Genomic DNA, 16,985 nt, shown 5'->3' on the forward strand with positions numbered 1-16,985 from the left:
TGTGATTCTACATAAATAGACTTGTATTGCATTTGCACTAAAAATGTCAAATAAGCATTGGACAGCTGGATGAATTCTACAAAACGTGTATGCATATAAAACCTAAACACAAAAGAGATTGTATTTTAACATACCATGGGGAACACATTATGGAAATACTGATTGTTCAGCTCCAAGAATGCATTTGCAGAAGGGGGCTTTATATATAAAATAACAGTTAAAAATCACCACAGCACAAATATCTGCTGCTGAATATTTTCTTTTAGGTACCAAACTGTAAATTAACCCATTTTTTCATTAATTACCCTTACCTTGTTTACCTAATTTAGGAACAAAATCCTCCATGATGATTTAATTTATGCTTGCTCAAAAGAAGTGTGTTGAGGAATGTATTGATTAGACATGTATCCCTATTTAAAAATGTATATACCTGTGCTCCATTTCTTCTTGCCTCGCTTCAATTATTTCTTCTTCTCTGTCTGGTAAAGGGGGACTTTAATCTGAGGAAGTGATGGTTTAAAGTGGTTCATGCTTTGCGAATAGTACCCTCCCCACAAAAATGTATAAATTTTTTTAATGAGGAAATGATATAAATCCTCAGCCACCTTATGGAGGGCAAAATGTAGGAAAGAACATCTTTTGCATTCATAGAATGTTTAGTGATATTGCCTGAAGAAGAGCACTCCATAAATCTTTGCTATGGGCTTCTTCTCTCCTCTTTAAAAAACTGTCTAGATATTCCAAAGCATGTAAAGAAAGATGGCTTGTATTTTGAAAAGTGACTAGTGAATTAGGGTTCACCATCATTCAGTGGTCCAACCTGACATAGCTAAAATGAATTTGAAAGTTATTGAAAAATGAAGGGAAAAAATAACTCAGTTCAGGCTGGGGTGTGTGTATATATATTTCCCTGAAAGACAGCTTTGTTGAGTATCTTTCAGGGCCTACAAGGAACATCTGTCACAACATGAGAAAATGCTACTTTGCCACTTCTGCAGAAATTTGTGCTAATTCTATGACAGAGGAGAAATATCTTAATGACTAGGGCAAAATAGAATATTGTTATTGTAGTTTAAAACCTGAGTATCTCCCTGCTGTATTTCTGAGTTTGGATTATGCAGTGGTTTGGAAGCACCTAAGAATGACCTGATTACTGTGCTACAGATAAGCCCTCTGATACTGAACTTCACATATTTGCTAAAAACATTTCACCAATCTCTACTGATGATGCATTTCTTTCCCTTAAGATATGTAGCCTGTCCCCAGTGCCATAATTAGTAGCTACTTTCTTGTAGGATAATCAGTATTCCCAATAACAAGAGTCTCCAGGGCTGAAAACTTAGTTTATTACTCTGATTGCTGTTTGCTGTACACAGCCATTACAGTAAGGCTCCTCTTATTCCCTATATTTTAGAAGAACAGCCTTTGCTTTAGAGGCAGTATGCTTTCCTGGCCCTATATGCATTTGATTTTTAGAGTCCATTAATTACATAGTAGAAGATGAAATGAGAAAAAGCAAAACTTGTACAATGAAGAAATCTAGAAAAATAATAGTTTTATAAAGAAAATCCTGATGGATATGGGACAGTCAGGAAATCGGTAGTGAAGCATAAAAACTTTCACTCCTTATCTAAATCAATAGCAGAAACACAGTCACTGTTGTTATCTGACACACAGCTGCTTTTATTGGAAATTAATTGGTAGGCCTCTCTTTTAGAAACTGGTCTAAGAAGTGAGCAATCCAAATTAAAGCTCTGGTTAAAATTGTCAGAAGGAGGGTTAACTAAGGAAAGTATAGACATAAAGAAAAAAAAAAAACTTTTTAGAGTTGAAATGCACACGTTGTAAGTAGGGATTGTCCAAAGCTACTGCCCACTGTGTCCCTACATTGTGAAAAAATGTAAGATTTCCATTTCTTTCGTGCCAATCTCCTCCTAAATTCACTCTGATAAAATATAGGGAGTACTTTCTTCAGCAGTTGTCCTTTATGAACTATAATTATGGGGTTATCAGCAGAATAAAGAAAATAATTTCAGCCATTAGCAAGAGGAGCTAAGACTATTACCAAGTACATGATGCTGAAACCAGCATGTTGAGAGAGATATTATAGATGTCACTTTTTTGTCCCCTGCCTATAGAGCTTGTGTCAGCTATATTAGTAAAATGCTGCTGCAGGATTAATCACCTAAACACAATATTACACGATTGCTATGAAAATTCTTGTTTAAGAGGAAGAGAAAGCAGATATATACTCTATATTTCAAGAAACTATCAGATTAGTTATTTATCTTATCTATCCTATTGCAGTTGTTTACCTATGATTTAGCAGAAACATGGAAATGTTCTTAAGTACTGTCTGAGGAAGATTATTTTTGCAAATAAGGTTTCCCTTTTATTCCTAACACTCAGATTTAAATTATCAGTAGCACATTGATACATTCAGTAGACTAAAAAATTGTGTTTGTGATACAATAAGCAATATGTCTTTAATCAACCTCAAAAGCAGTTTGCTGCTCTATATGCTCTATTGCCAGGAAATTATCTTGTGTATTCAGGGTGAAATGTTCAACCTGATTATTTCTATTCTTGAACCCACAGGAAAATGGAAAGTTTTCAGTCTTTCTGACTCTGCTGTTTTTTATTTTATTGCATGATCCATATTAATTTTCACTGGCACTCTTAGGAGTTCATTTATAGCTGTAGTCTGTCTTAGCAGATTTTGAAGGCATATTTGAAGACATTCTAGACATTCAGTTAAGACCCTGGAAGTCTGATTTATGCAGAATAATGCAGCAATCTGTGCTGATTCCAGATTTACTCCTTATTCTATGTAGTATTTAGAACACAAGTAGTTAAAACTGGCATGGAGATTTCAATGAAAAAAACCCAAATACAGTCTTTACTGAGATTATTATAAACTTTTCACAATTTTTTTGTCTGCAACTAGAGTTTTTCTTTTTTGTTTGTTTCTGGAGTTCTTTGGTAAAACAAATATCATCTTGTATAGTGGTAGCACCCATTGTTTAACTTCTTTTATATGAAGCTCAGTGTTTGTACAGTGCCTACCATAATGAGATCTATAACTCAAGCTGAGGAAAATAGAAAATTGCAGAAACCCCGGCAACCTAAGTGTAAAAGCATGATAAGGACAGCCAAAAAAATTTGAAGACTGTTTTGCCAGAGACCTAAAAGGTCATAATATGTCTTTATATATACACATCTTTTCTATTTTTATATATATAGAGTACATCAGAACTGGGAAGCCTGCCAGAGAGTTGGTGGGGCCCTTAGATCACTAGGGTGCAAAGGTGGACTCAGGGTAGATAAGACAGCAGCAGTGACACTAAATGAATATTTTGTATAAGATGATGTTGAGGAGATTCCCACATCAGATAAATTGTTTTTATGCGATAAATATAAAGGACTGGCTCAAACTGAGATGATGATAAATGAGATATTAGAAGATATTCATAAATTGTACAGTGAGAAGTAACAGGTGGTATTTTCTCAAGATCAGAAGTGACTCAAATACAAAATTGCAGAAATGTTAGTGACAGCATGTAACCTCTCTCTAAAATCAGCCTTTCTGCCAAAGGATTGAGTGGTTGCCCATGTAACATCAGTCTTTAAAAAGGTGCTGGAGGTGAGCCATGGAACAACAGACTGGTGACAGCAGCCATGGAACAGCAGACTCATCTAAGGAAGAGACAACATAAGTTTATAAAGCGATCTCATCTCACCAATGTGTTGGAATTCTTGGGGGTGTCACAATCATGTTGATAAGTGACATCCAGTTGATTATACTGTATTTGGATTTTCAAAGAAACTGAGCTGTCATTGGAACAGAGGAAAGATCCTCTTGTGGATTGAAAAAAGAGACACACAAAAGAATGACAATTGGCCATTTTTCACAATGGAGGCAGGTAAGCAGTGGGCTTCTGGAAAGATTTGTGCTGCAGCCTATTTTCATAAGTGACCTGGAAAAGTCAGCAAAGAGGAGGTGGAACAAAAAGAGGATATCCCAATAGGGAGGTGGCAAAAAAGCCTGCATGTGATGCAAAATAATTTTGTTTAGTGAAATTGAAACTTGTTGGCAAAGAATTTTAGTGTCATATAGAAAGATTTCAGAAAACTCTATAAGTGAACAGTAAAGTGGTAGATGAAATTCAATTTTGAAAATTACAAAGTAAGGCTCATGGGGGAAAATAATTCTAATTGTACACACACACAATGATGGGATCTTAATTAGCCATTTCCACTCGAGAGATCATGGAATCATTGCAGATAGCTTGCTAAAAACTTTGACTCAATATGCAGAGATGGTCAAAATAGTGGGGGAGGGAAAGAGGAATAATTAACTATTGACAATAAAACAGAAAACATCATTATACAAACTCATGGTGCATCCATGTCTCGAATACTGTGTGCAGGTCTGGTCATCCATGTCAAAATGTATATGCTTACAAAAGTTATAGAGAATGGCAGCAAAGATGTTCAGGATTACAAAACTGGTTCCACATAGAGAGAGAGTGAAAAACCTAGGACTCTTCAGCTTGGAAAAAGAGGTAACTTAATGGGAATATGATAGAGGGGATTTGTGAATGCTATAAAAAATAAATATGAGACTATAATTTATGATGCTTAAATTTAATTCTATGCACATTAGTTCTTGTATTCTATCAGGCAGCCTATTTAAATTAAAAAAGGCAGTGCCTTTCTGTCACCCCACTTGTCACTACTCTGTCACTTAACTTGTGGAACTCATTGCTGCAAGATGCTGATGAGACCAGCATTATACCTGTATTCAAACAGGGATTAGACAAATTTGTGGAGGATATTTATGTCAGTGTGAGCATTTGGGGGGGGGGGGGGCGGAGAGGGGGGCGGAATCTTAAGTTCATCTCCCTACTGTACTCGCCTGCCATAACTTGGATGAAGAAGGAAAGGAAGGGAATTAGTGCCTTTTGATGTTAGAAATTAGTAACCGCCACCCAGATGTTGTAGGCTCAAAATGTTAGTTTATTTTCTCAACAAAAGAGTTACAGTAACGGTAGTCTTCATCAGTTGCTTCATTGATGAGGGCAGCCCGGTCTGTAGATTTGAAGTTTCTACCCCAGATAATGCCGATACTTGGTAAATGATTGTTGCTGACAATTGTTTCATTAGTGGGACGCAGATGCCATGTCTCTTACTCCTTACAAGCATCTCGCACTGGGAGCAGCCCCCTGCAGCTCCCTCTCAGTTTATCTTACCGCTTTCAGTGCTGCCGCCTTCATGACCAGTTCAGGGGTTATATTAATTCCAGTCACCCCCCATATACATCGAGAGATCCTAGCCCTCTTTTCTCAGACTCTCAGCAGATCCTCCTCCCAATGCCTTTAGCATTCCCGCACTCACCAGTGCCATTGCTTATTTCTGAGGAGAATACTTTCTTTCATACCAGACCGGCCGAGCCTCCCGGAGTCCCACACTCCCAGCGTCCTCCCTAGTTATCAATCAGTCTAGTAATTTCTTCTCTGAAGTCTCAGAGACTCCCTGTTCCTCTTCTTGTGCCCAAAGGCAATCAGTCCTTACTCCGCTGCTGGCTTTATGCCAGTTTTGGTGGGCTAATCACCCAATCCTTCTCGGGTGTGTAATTCCCTCCACCTGGCAGAGTTCAATCTTGGGTCAATCTTGCCTGACTTTACCCAAGTAACAGGGCTCCTGCCTGAGTCCCTGTTACAGTCAGGAGCTATTAAACACAACAATCATGGATATATAATCCAAGGTTTAGGACATCATTGAGCCTATGACTGCTGGGAAGTGGAAGGATGCATTACTTTCTGCTTAAATTCTTCTTCCTCTAAATAATTTGCCTTCTCCCCACTGTCTGACAAGTAGTCCTGGATCCCTAGTTGCTGGACATATTTCTTAAAGCACTGATGGTGTCCTTTTATTAAAAAAAAAAGCAATTCATGAAGATTTTTGTTTACAGTTTTGATTGATTTGGGCCATTCAAGTTTCACTTAACTTTCTGTGGAAAGCAGATACTTTCTGTGAAAAAAACACTCTTCCATCAAGGCTACACATGCCCATTGATAGCAACTCCATAGCTAAGGATACATTAGATTGGTGCTTGAAACAGAGCAAAAAAATCTCTTATAAATAAATTATATGGAAATCTGTAAATGATAACAAGGAGGTGAGAAAAGGAAAGGAAATGGTGATACTGAAGAGAATATAGGGAAAGATGGGAAAAAGGCAGGAGAGAGAAAATGGTGCAGTCGGGCTTGTGAGGAGCAGGCTTAGGAACAAACTGACAGATGGAAAATAAAATCTGCTTATATCACCAACTGTGAAGGTATGCTGTGACATATGGTGTGGTCCAGGCATTGCTTGGACCAACTGCTCCTCAGGGCTGAGTCTGCAAAACATCCCATTGATACTGGTTGACCCCTGAAGTGTTTGCTTTATTTTTCTTGACTCGTATGTATAATGTATATCACTTCAGTTTAATGCAGGATGCTGAATATAAAATAGCTAGGAACAGCCTGAAGCAACAACAGTTTATGGAGATGACCATAGGAGCAGCAAAACTTTCTCAGGGGCAAGAGTAGCAGCAGTTGCAAGACATGAGAAAGAAAACAAGTCAGATGGCCTATTTTCTTCTTGATATTTAGAAATCTGCATTAAAAAAAAAATTGTAAATGTGTCATTTGTACCTGGACTTCTGTGCACAATCCCAAAAGATCAAACTAATTGATTTGTGCATGCAACATGCAAAGAAATACATAAATCAAGTGATTTATTATATTAAAATTTCAAATTGGGTTCAAGGTTTCTGGAGACTCTGTATACTATCACAGGAAATATTTAAGTGTGCTATAAAGTAGGGCTGTGTGAAGCTTCCATAGCTGATTCAATTCAGAGGAGATTCTGCCCAATTCGGGGACCAAATCTCTGAATCCAAATCAAACGGAAGACCAAATGAAAGCTCTAAATTGATTCAAAGCATCCGAATCAATTTGGAAAAGCTTCAGAAAAGATTCGGCCAATTCGGAGATTTGGCCATAGACTAAAGAGGCAGCTAACAGCTGCCTCCAGCTGGTAAGTCTGTTGGGGTTGGGGGAGGGAGGGATTGGGGCTGGGACAAGCTGCCCAGCTGGGGGGAGGGGGGGGGCACATTACTCAGGAAGGGGGACAGAGGGGCATGGGATATGGGCATGGCAGTGGTGGGAACAGGGGCTCTGCCCTACTGCCACTTGCCCAGCTGGGGCTGAGGGGACGGGATGTGGGTGTGGCTCACTTCTGGCAGAAAGAGGCAAGTGGCAGTAGGGTGTAGGCCCCACACCCAGCACTGCCGCATCCACAACCTGTGCCTGCCATGCCAGCTGGCAAGCGGTGGCAGGACAGAGCCCCTGCTCCCAGTGCTAATGAGGGTGTAGCAGTGCCGGGAGTGGGGCTATGCCATGCTTCCCCCTGGAGTGAACCGTGCCTGCATCACACCCCCCACCCCACCCCACGCCGGCTGGGCAAGTGGCAGCAGGGCATACCCCCTGTGGTTTCCCCATGGGGGCAGAGGCAGGCACAGCTGGAGGAGCCACAGAAGCCCCCATGGCTGCCCTGCTAAGCCCCATCCCCCACCCAGCCCAGCCTCCTGCACTCACCGACTCTGGCAGCAGTGATTGGGGCCTCTAGGGCTTGTGGCAGATTCCCCCATGCAGCATGAGGCTGTGGGGGGCAGCAGGGATCACCCCCTCATCTGGCACCCACACACCAGCTGTCACATTGTGTGGGTGGAGCGCAGCTCAGCCGGTGCTGCGAGCTGTCTGGGAGCTGGGGCCACTCCACCTGTCAGTTGGAGCCCAGCACCACACAGCCCCCATGGCCCCAGATCCCGGACAGCATGGAGCGCCATGCCAAGCCAAGCCATACTGCACCTGTGTGATATGACAGCTGCCATGTGGGTGCCAGGCAAGGGGGCAATCCCCGCTGCCTCACACTGCCCTGCACTGTATGGGGGGGGAGGGGGGCTCTGCCACAAGTGCTCAGAAGCCCTGATCCCCGCTGCTTCAGCTGGTGAGTGTAGGACATTTATTTAAAGCTTTGCACTCACCAGCTCTGGCAGCAGCAACTGGGGCCTCTGGGCACTAATAGCAGAGCCCCCTGTGCAGAGAAGGGCAGTGGGGGACAGTGGGGATCACCCCCATGCACTTGGCACCCACTCTGCAGCTGCCCCATGATGCAGGTGCAATGCGCCTCAGCAGGGCACCATGCACTGAGAGCTGGCGCAGCTACATGCATCAGCCCGGAGCCTGGTACTGCTGGGCCCCAGCTCCCAGACAGCGTGCAGCACCCTGCTAAGCTGCACTGCACCTGCACCATGGGGCAGCTGCTACACGGATGCCAGGTGGGGAGGGCAATCCTTTCTCCCCAATGCTGTGCATGTGCCACGAGTGCCCAGAGGCCCCAATTGCTGCTGCTGCAGCCAGTGATTGCAGGGCTTTAAGGGTTTTTTTAAGTGCTGGGACTAGGATGGGGCTGGGCAGGGCAGCCATGGGGGCTTCTCCCACAGCTCCCCCTGCCCAAGGAAAGGCAGGCACAGCTGGAGGAGCCATGGGAGAATCTGCAGCTACCCAGCTGTGCCTGCCTCTCCCCAGCCAATCTGAATCACCAAATCTTCCAAAACTGATTTGGCTGAATCAATTCAGGACTGATCCAAATCTCCGAATCGAATTGCTGTCCTCTGAATCGGCCAAATCTGAATTGAATACTTCCCTATTCTCACAGGCCTACTATAAAGTAGATTAAAGTTTTAAGTAAAATACAGTTCGCCCACTCCCTATCTGCTTATACCAAATTTAATCCCACATACCCTTTTTGTACGGCTAAGAAATAAAGCCTTGTAAAGAGTGACATACAATTAAAATGTTAACAGAAACTTTACTAGTGTCAGTAATATAGGGCCAAAATGCAATTGTCTCAGAATTCATCTTTTTTTAAGTATTATCACATAGGGGAACATTATGATTTCAGTATGAAACCCACATTAAATCAATATGAATTAGTAATTTTTTTTCTTACATTGCATCTACTGTGAAGATATTCAAATTAATTCACTAAGCAGTTAATTCATAAAACAGTTCATTTGAGACTGCTGGAAAAGCCTAAAGAAGCAGGCTAACGGCCAAGGTCTGGAACGGGCTCCCAAGGGAGGTGGTGCTCTCCCCTACCCTGGGGGTCTTCAAGAGGAGGTTAGATGAGTATCTAGCTGGGGTCATCTAGACCCAGCACTCTTTCCTGCTTATGCAGGGGGTCGGACTCGATGATCTATTGAGGTCCCTTCCAACCCTAACATCTATGAATCTATGAAACGGGGTGGGGGGCGTGAAACAAGCTAAAAACCTAGTAAATAAGCTATTTGCAAGATGATTTGCTGAAAACAATGATGTTGAATTGGTTGTATTTAATTCAGCCAGGAGTCCTCTCACCTCCTTCAAGCAACAACCCCCCCCTCCAACCCAAAAAAAACCCCAAAAAAGCAAAACTAGATTTTGCATGTCCCCTTGGGAAGAGAAAAAAGCTGGACAGCACTTATTAAGATGCTGCTGCTCAGTTTAACCTCTGCCCTTGAAGGTCCTTTTTTTTCTTTTTTAAAGAATGTATGTTTACTATATCTGAGAAGAACAAGCTACTTGTTACTACTTGCTACTGTTACTGCTTCAGAGGTCACAGTTAGACTTGGGGGATGAGAGTAGGGAGAAATGTATATTTTACACTGTTTTGTCTTCAATTAATAATTCATTAGATAACTAATTCATTTTAATAGAATGCAGAGAATCCTCCGGGATCAACCTTCCCACCTTCCTCACTCCCCCACATGCTTTTTTTTAAATCTACTTGTTTACTCCTCCATCACTCTTAATGTCCATATGAAATAGAGTAGATATGGCCAGAGGTGTTGGTACCCATCGGAATGGAAAAAAAGATGGACTTGTGGGTAAGTTGCTATATTAAGACATGGGAGTTTTTTTATGCTTTTAGGCTTCCTGTGTAATCTTGGTCAAATTACTCCACATCTGCCTGAGTTCCTCATCTGTAAAATAAGGATAATATTCACCTACCTTGGGGGAGTATATGAAAATAAATTCAGTATTGCTTGTGTCAAAGTTAAAATAATAAACTGGGGCAGAAATTGGAGGTACTATGATATGACCATCCCTTAGGTAAAAGGAGCACTCTGCACTCAGCCTAATCTAGACAAGAAAATGTTTTTAAAAGTGGTCAGTATTGACTCCCAATGGAATCAATAATATTGAATAGCCTTCAGCATTCAGTATAGTTATATATTATGCTCATTGTCAAATCTTATTTTTCAAAGTTTTATCTGGTCATAGGAAGGACTTTGAAAGAACTTTATCCCTGATATATAATTTTGGCTTTGTTGTGGTTTTCTTCTTCATGCTGAAGCATCAAAGAGTGACCACAGTAGGAAATCAGATACCCACTGAGTTGGGGTATTGCTGCCTAGTGGTACAGACATGTTTCCAAGGCTGGACTTGGCAAATGTTACTGACTTGCTTAGGGCCAGGCTGATGGCCAGATTTAGAGATGAGAAGGAGTTTTCCTCAAGGTCAGATTGGTAGCCTGATTGGGCACAATTTACTGGCTAGGGATCATTTGTATATGCCTCATTCAATGAGTTCCTCACTATCCGGTATTGCTGGCATCTTAATATCTCCTATTCTCTGTCTGTGGTGCAAAGTTTAATTTTTTTGATTATTCAAATATTTGGTTAAACAAAAGCCTTTGGTTTTTATACAGGGTACTTGGAAGAAAATAGTAGCATGACATACATAGGATCTGATGCTCCTATCTGACCTTAATTTCTGTTAAAGTATGAAATTATGAGACAGTCAAAAATGTTTACTTGTAACACCAGAAGATCATTTTCTGCTTGTTTCTGTAAAATTGTAAACACAAGAAAGTTCTTGACATAGTTTCTGATCATGAACATTTACTTTAGGTTTGGATTTTCAAAAGCATCTCCCTTTCAAGCACTCTTGGAAAATCTCTTCTCTAAACAGAGATAACTCAGTGCTTGTATAGACTCCATTTTGCTTGAAGAATGTTCAACAGTATTATAGTTCTGTGATGGGAAATAAGCCATTGAATTTTATTTTGCAGTCCTGTATGCCTTTTCTTTATAACTTTTCTGTTCAATTAATGATGAATAAGGTACAACTGAGATTATGGCATATGTTATAGGTATGCTAGTCTGACAAAGTTCTTCTGCTGTGGATGTAGCTCTTCTGATTAAGCCATACCTTATACTGGTATTGTAAAACCATACTCTCTCCCTAGCAAAACATACTGAAAGGGCAATTTGCTGAAATAACTGTGTGCATATTAACTGCTTTTGCCAATGATTTCTTACCTTTGATCAACAATATTAGGCTGGAAGAAATCTGAATTTTAGATATTACCTGAATCAAACTTGTCAAACTTGTGCTTCAAAACACAGTTTTGAACTCATTCTTTCCCAGTGAAGAAGCTAATCAGGGAAACTAAGGCACAACATTATTATAACACAAACACATTGATTTCTGAAATATTACAAATAAAACCATAGCCTGTCAAAATGGGTATTTTTCAGTATTTTCATTACCATGGAAAGGACATTTGGCTGGTCTTCATTGTTGTTATTCCATTTTTCCTTTTGTTTTTCTTGATTTTCTGCTCCAAGGCACAACTCTCATGGATATAAAGCTTAGCAAACCATGGCTCATAATGAGTATCCAGCTTTATTGTAGTCCCAAATTTGGTTTTGCTTCTGGCTTCTGCACTATGTGGGGAGGGGTTGGGTGGGAATTAATCTAGAAGTACAATTGCACCTCCATTCCAGTCTTTTTGGCTTGAGCTGAAATGAAACAGTAACAATTCTACAATGCTTGCCTGAAATAGTTATGACTGACCTAAAGCTGCCAAAAAGTCACCGCCCATCTCTCAACAGATCAGTAAAGAAGAGCACCCCTTTCATATTTTTGGGTTGTGTTGGTTTGGGTTTTTTTGTTTGCTTTTTGGGGGTCTGTTTCTATGTGTGTGCATTTGGAAGCACTAATAAGAAAAAAAATTTAGACCCGTAAGCAAGATATAAACACTTTTCCTTGTAACAGCCCCCACTCACTATGCCAGGAAAGGGATGAGAAACCAAAGCCAGTTTTGTAACTCTCAGTTTTACCTGGTGTGACAGAATCTAGCCAAGCTCTTCCCCTTGGGATGTCACTGGACTGCTTTCAGGGAAACTGGCTGACCCTCCTGTGTGTTTAAGACTGTGGAGTCTGAACAAAATCTAGGTACTTGCTGTGTGTAGATGGAACAAGGGGCATGTGTGCACAACACTTTAAAGCGTGTTAAATGCTTTTGCAAGGCTTTAATGGTGTTGGTGTTTGCACACCTCAGTGGTGTATTGCACAGTAATCCCAGGCACTGTAGCTAATTCAGCAGCATAATACACCTTAAATGATTTGGGGCGCAGCAAACTAAAATTCCTCCAAGGAGTTTGCTGCCCTACAACTGCAGAGTGACGCACCGGGCTCTGTGCAGCTCAGGGGCTCTGCAGGAAGCACGTGTGGGCAGCCTGGCAGCAGCCTGGGAAGGCAGGCTCCGCCCCAGAAAACGAGCAAGCCTGATCTTTTATTTTATTTTTTTCCCTGGAGCTTCCCTGCCTCCCTGAGCTGTGTGGGGGCCTGGTGCTTCCTTCCACAGCTGCGTTGCCCCCAGGAATGCCCGAGCCAGGTGCCTGTGGGCGGGTGCTGCCTGGGGATGGAGGGGATTGCTGCTGCTGTGGAGGGAAGGACCAGCCCTCCCCACCCCACCCCCCACAGCCCAGGGACTGTTCCACCCAGCAACAGCTTACCCTCCCCTCCCCACCACTGGAGAAGCAAGTAAGTTCAGGTATGAGCACAACACAGAGGTTTAAAGCGCCTTAAATTGAAGTGGTGTTTTCAAAAACCCACCGCTTCAATTTAGGGCCCCTGTTTCATCTGCACACTGGCTTTAATGTGCACACCATTAGGGTTTAGATCCACAGTCTGCTACCTTTTCCTGAGAGCCAAAACCAGTTGATTGTTCCATTGAGTGAAGTACTGAATACTGGATGCATCTACACCAGGGGCAGGCAATTATTTTGGGTGGAGGGCCACTTCATAGATTTCATAGACATTAGGCCTGGAAGGGACCTCAGAAGATCATCGAGTCCAGCCCCCTGCCCAAAGGGCAGGAAGTCAGCTGGGGTCACAGGATCCCAGCAAGATAAGCATCCAGTTTGCTCTTGAAGGTGTTCAATGTAGGCGCTTGAACCACCTCCGGTGGCAGACTGTTCCAGACCTTGGGGGCTCGGACAGTAAAGAAATTCTTCCTTATGTCCAGCCTGAAACGGTCTTGTAGTAGTTTATGACCATTCGACCTAGTCATCATCCCTTGGGGCGCTCTGGTGAACAAACTTTCCCCCAGATACTGGTGGTCACCCCTGATAAACTTATAGGTGGCCATCAGGTCACCCCTGAGCTTGTGCTTTTCCAGGCTAAAGAGCCCCAGGGCTCTCAGCCTGTCATTGTAGGGTCTGCTTCCCTGACCTCTGATCATGCATGTGGCTCTTCTCTGGACTCTCTCAAGGTTCTCCACATCCTTTTTGAATTGTGGAGCCCAAAACTGGACGCAGTACTCCAGCTGCGGCCTCACTAAGGCCGAGTACAAGGGGAGAATGACGTCCTGGGATTTGCTTGAGAAGCATCTATGGATGCAAGCTAGCGTTTTGGTTGCTTTACTAGCCGCAGCATCGCACTGCAGGCTCATGTTCATTTTGTGGTCAATGATGACCCCCAAGTCTCTTTCTTCCATAGTGTTAGCCAACATAGCACTGCCGAGCCTATAAGGATGCTGCGGGTTTTTCTTCCCAAGGTGGAGAACCTTGCATTTATCGGTGTTGAACACCATCAGATTCTCATCCGCCCACTTGCTGAGCCTGTCCAGGTCAGCCTGGATCACCCGCCTGTCTTCTGGTGTGGATGCTTTGCCCCAAAGTTTGGTGTCATCGGCGAACTTGGCCAGTCCGCTTCTGACTCCAGTGTCCACATCATTACTGAAGATGTTGAACAGTATGGGTCCAAGGACAGAGCCTTGGGGGACACCACTGGTCACAGGACACCACGATGAGTGACTTCCATCAATTACTACCCTCTGGGTCTGACCACGGAGCCAATTTTCCAGCCAGTGGATCGTGGAGGACCCAAGGCGACAATTGGCCAGTTTCTCCAAGAGGTGATCATGGGAAACCAGATCAAAGTCTTTTTTGAAGTCAAGATATATGACATCAATCTCTTCTCCCTTGTCCAGGTGATAGGTCACCTGGTCATAGAAGGAAATGAGATTGGTCAAGCAAGACCTACCCACAACAAACCCGTGCTGGCTATCCTTCAGGATGTTGGCGTTGGCCAGTCCATTAAGGATGGCCTCTTTAATAAACTTTTCTAAGATCTTCCCCGGGATAGAAGTTAGGCTAATGGGCCTATAGTTAGCCGGATCCACTTTCCTCCCTTTCTTGAAGATAGGCACCACATTGGCCTTCTTCCAGTCTTCGGACACTACACCAGAGCACCAAAAGTTTTCAAAGATCCATGCTAGAGGCTGGGCTATGATGCTCGCCAGCTCCTTGAGTACCCTGGGGTGAAGATTGTCAGGGCCGGCTGACTTGAAGGTATCCAGTGCATCGAGATGTTCCTTCACGAAGTCAGCATTAATGCAGGGCAGGGGATCACCCTCACCCGGACTTCCCTGTCCCGTAGCGAGTTTATTAAAACTTAATAAGTTTTGGTGAGCTATCAAGGGCCAGCCCTTCCTTTGACAGCTGCCCCACCCCCTGGTTGCCATTTTGGGACTGGAAGTCTCACCCACTGACACCTTACCCCCAACACCTGACCTTTACCACTGGAAGTTCCTCCCTTTGCCCCCTCAAAATACTCCTCTTGGAAGGGGGGTTGCCATCTTATAACCACAAAAAACAAAAACAAATCATACACAAACACCTACTGGAACATATTTTAATTTTATTACAAAAAATATTTTTGTCATGATTTGTGTTTGCCTACTGTATATAGGGGGGATTGCATAATAGCTCAAAAATAAGTTCTTAATCTTGTATATTGTGTGTGGGTGTGTGTGGTGGGGTAGGGTTCTGTGTGTGTACATATAGGGTGGGGGGTGTATGGTGGGGTGTGGAGGGGGTGGCTGTGTGGCGGGGCATAAGGTATATTAGGGGATATGTGGGGAGTTGTGGGGCAGGGTGTGGAGGTGTAAGCTTTGTAGGGTGTGAGGAGGGTGGGGGGGTGTGGAGATGCCTGCAGCACCCCCCCCCCCATGGCACAGCAGCAGCATTTGAGGGTGTTCAGGGCTCTGGAGCCTGGTGTGGTGCAGGTCTGGCCAGTGCTGCACATCTTGGCGAGGAGCACAGCCTTCCACCGAGCAATCTCTATCACCAGCACTCCCCGCACTCTCTGGGCATGGGAGTGCCCCAAGCACTGGAAACAGCTGCCTTCCCCACCCCCCAGGGAAAGGTGCCTGGGGCTTCTCTCCCATGCCATGTAGCCCTGGTAGGGAAGACAGGCGGTTCCATCACCTGGGGCTTCCCTCCCATGCTGCACAAGTGCGGGAAGTGCTAATGATACAGATGGCCCAGTGGAGGCTGTGCCCCTTGCCACGATGTGCAATACTGGATGTAGCTGTGCCCCACCGGGTGCCTGCACCCCTGGTCTACACGTTCATTAATGTGCTTTTGCTAATGCACCTTAAATTTAGCACCTCCATTGTTAGGTACTAGAAAATCTCACATTATCTGATTTTAATGCACATTAGCGAAAGCGCATGGGGTTTTTTGTGACACTTTAATGTGCATCAAAATAAGCTAATTCAGATTAAAATGCACATGTAGATGTGCCCACTGTGAGCCTTCTTATTTATGTTTTAATTCATCAGGAGCTAGGTAGGCGCAGAGATGGACAAATAGGCATTGTGCAGAGTTTTTAGAAACAGCATTGCTCTTTGCTTAAAATCTAACATATAACAGAGGATAGGTGATTAGAAAATGTAAATGGCATGAATACAGTGCACCTTACTCTTGGTTCAGATGAGAAGTTTTTGTCTTCTCTTATCTTGGCTAGTCCTGCCCCTAAATTGGGCCCTTCCTGCTACAAAAGCCTATTAATGAATATGCTTTTGTAATTATCCTTTCTTGTCCAAAACATCTATCTCTGTGAGGGAATTTCTTGCTTTTTTCCCTTTGTAATCCCATTCATTGTCAGCTGGGCTCTTTGTTCAGCCTTTAATAACTTTCTGCATCTCCAGACTTCAGCCATCTATAGACAAATATTTATAAATTGGTTTCAGATTACTCACCATCCTAAAATGTCTCCACCTTATAAATTCATTATTAAGATTTAATGACTGATCTAAGGGGAAAGTTGTGAAAGTCTTGTCAGAGAAGGTGAATGCAGATTGATGGAGGGGAACACATGATTCTCCAATTGTGATAGCACCATCTAGATAATAACTTCATAATATCATTGTAACAAAGAGAGAACCCCAAAGGGGAACTCACCTGGGGTCAGAGAACAAAGGCAGTGTGAGACCGCGCCAAGCCAAGACAGCAGCGGGCCCACAGCCATGGCAAGAGAAAGTGCCACATCAAAAAAAAACAACCCATGAAAAGAACAGCTGAGCTGGGGAGAGCCAGGATTGGCTCCCACACCAGCGTGAGCATGTTTTATGGCCACGTGCCAGCGCCAATTCAGCAGCCAGCCCACAGAACCGGGGATAAAAACCCTGATGAGCAAGAAGCCCGGGGGACTGGAAGTAGGTTTCCTTGTGGGCACTCAGCATCTCACAGCAGAGCCATGCCCCGCAGAAACCAAGTGGTGGCAGCCCCAAGAATGGGCTGAAAGACAGCATGA

At 43.3% G+C, this 16,985-nt stretch overlaps 1 protein-coding gene and 1 long non-coding RNA gene across 7 annotated transcripts in view; one reads left to right on the forward strand and one right to left on the reverse strand.

The window, feature by feature from the left end:
• CCDC102B (coiled-coil domain containing 102B) overlaps positions 1-16,985 on the forward strand; it is a 411,063-nt gene that overhangs the window by 234,521 nt on the left and 159,557 nt on the right. The gene's annotated exons all lie outside the window — the stretch shown is intronic.
• Positions 15,272-16,985, reverse strand: part of LOC109283896 (uncharacterized) — a 29,773-nt gene continuing 28,059 nt past the window's right edge. The window contains exon 3 of the long non-coding RNA XR_002091218.2: positions 15,272-16,391. This is a non-coding gene — a long non-coding RNA (uncharacterized LOC109283896). The remainder of the gene's footprint in view (positions 16,392-16,985) is intronic.

This window comes from Alligator mississippiensis, chromosome 3 (assembly GCF_030867095.1).
Source record: "Alligator mississippiensis isolate rAllMis1 chromosome 3, rAllMis1, whole genome shotgun sequence".
Lineage (NCBI taxonomy): Eukaryota > Metazoa > Chordata > Crocodylia > Alligatoridae > Alligator > Alligator mississippiensis.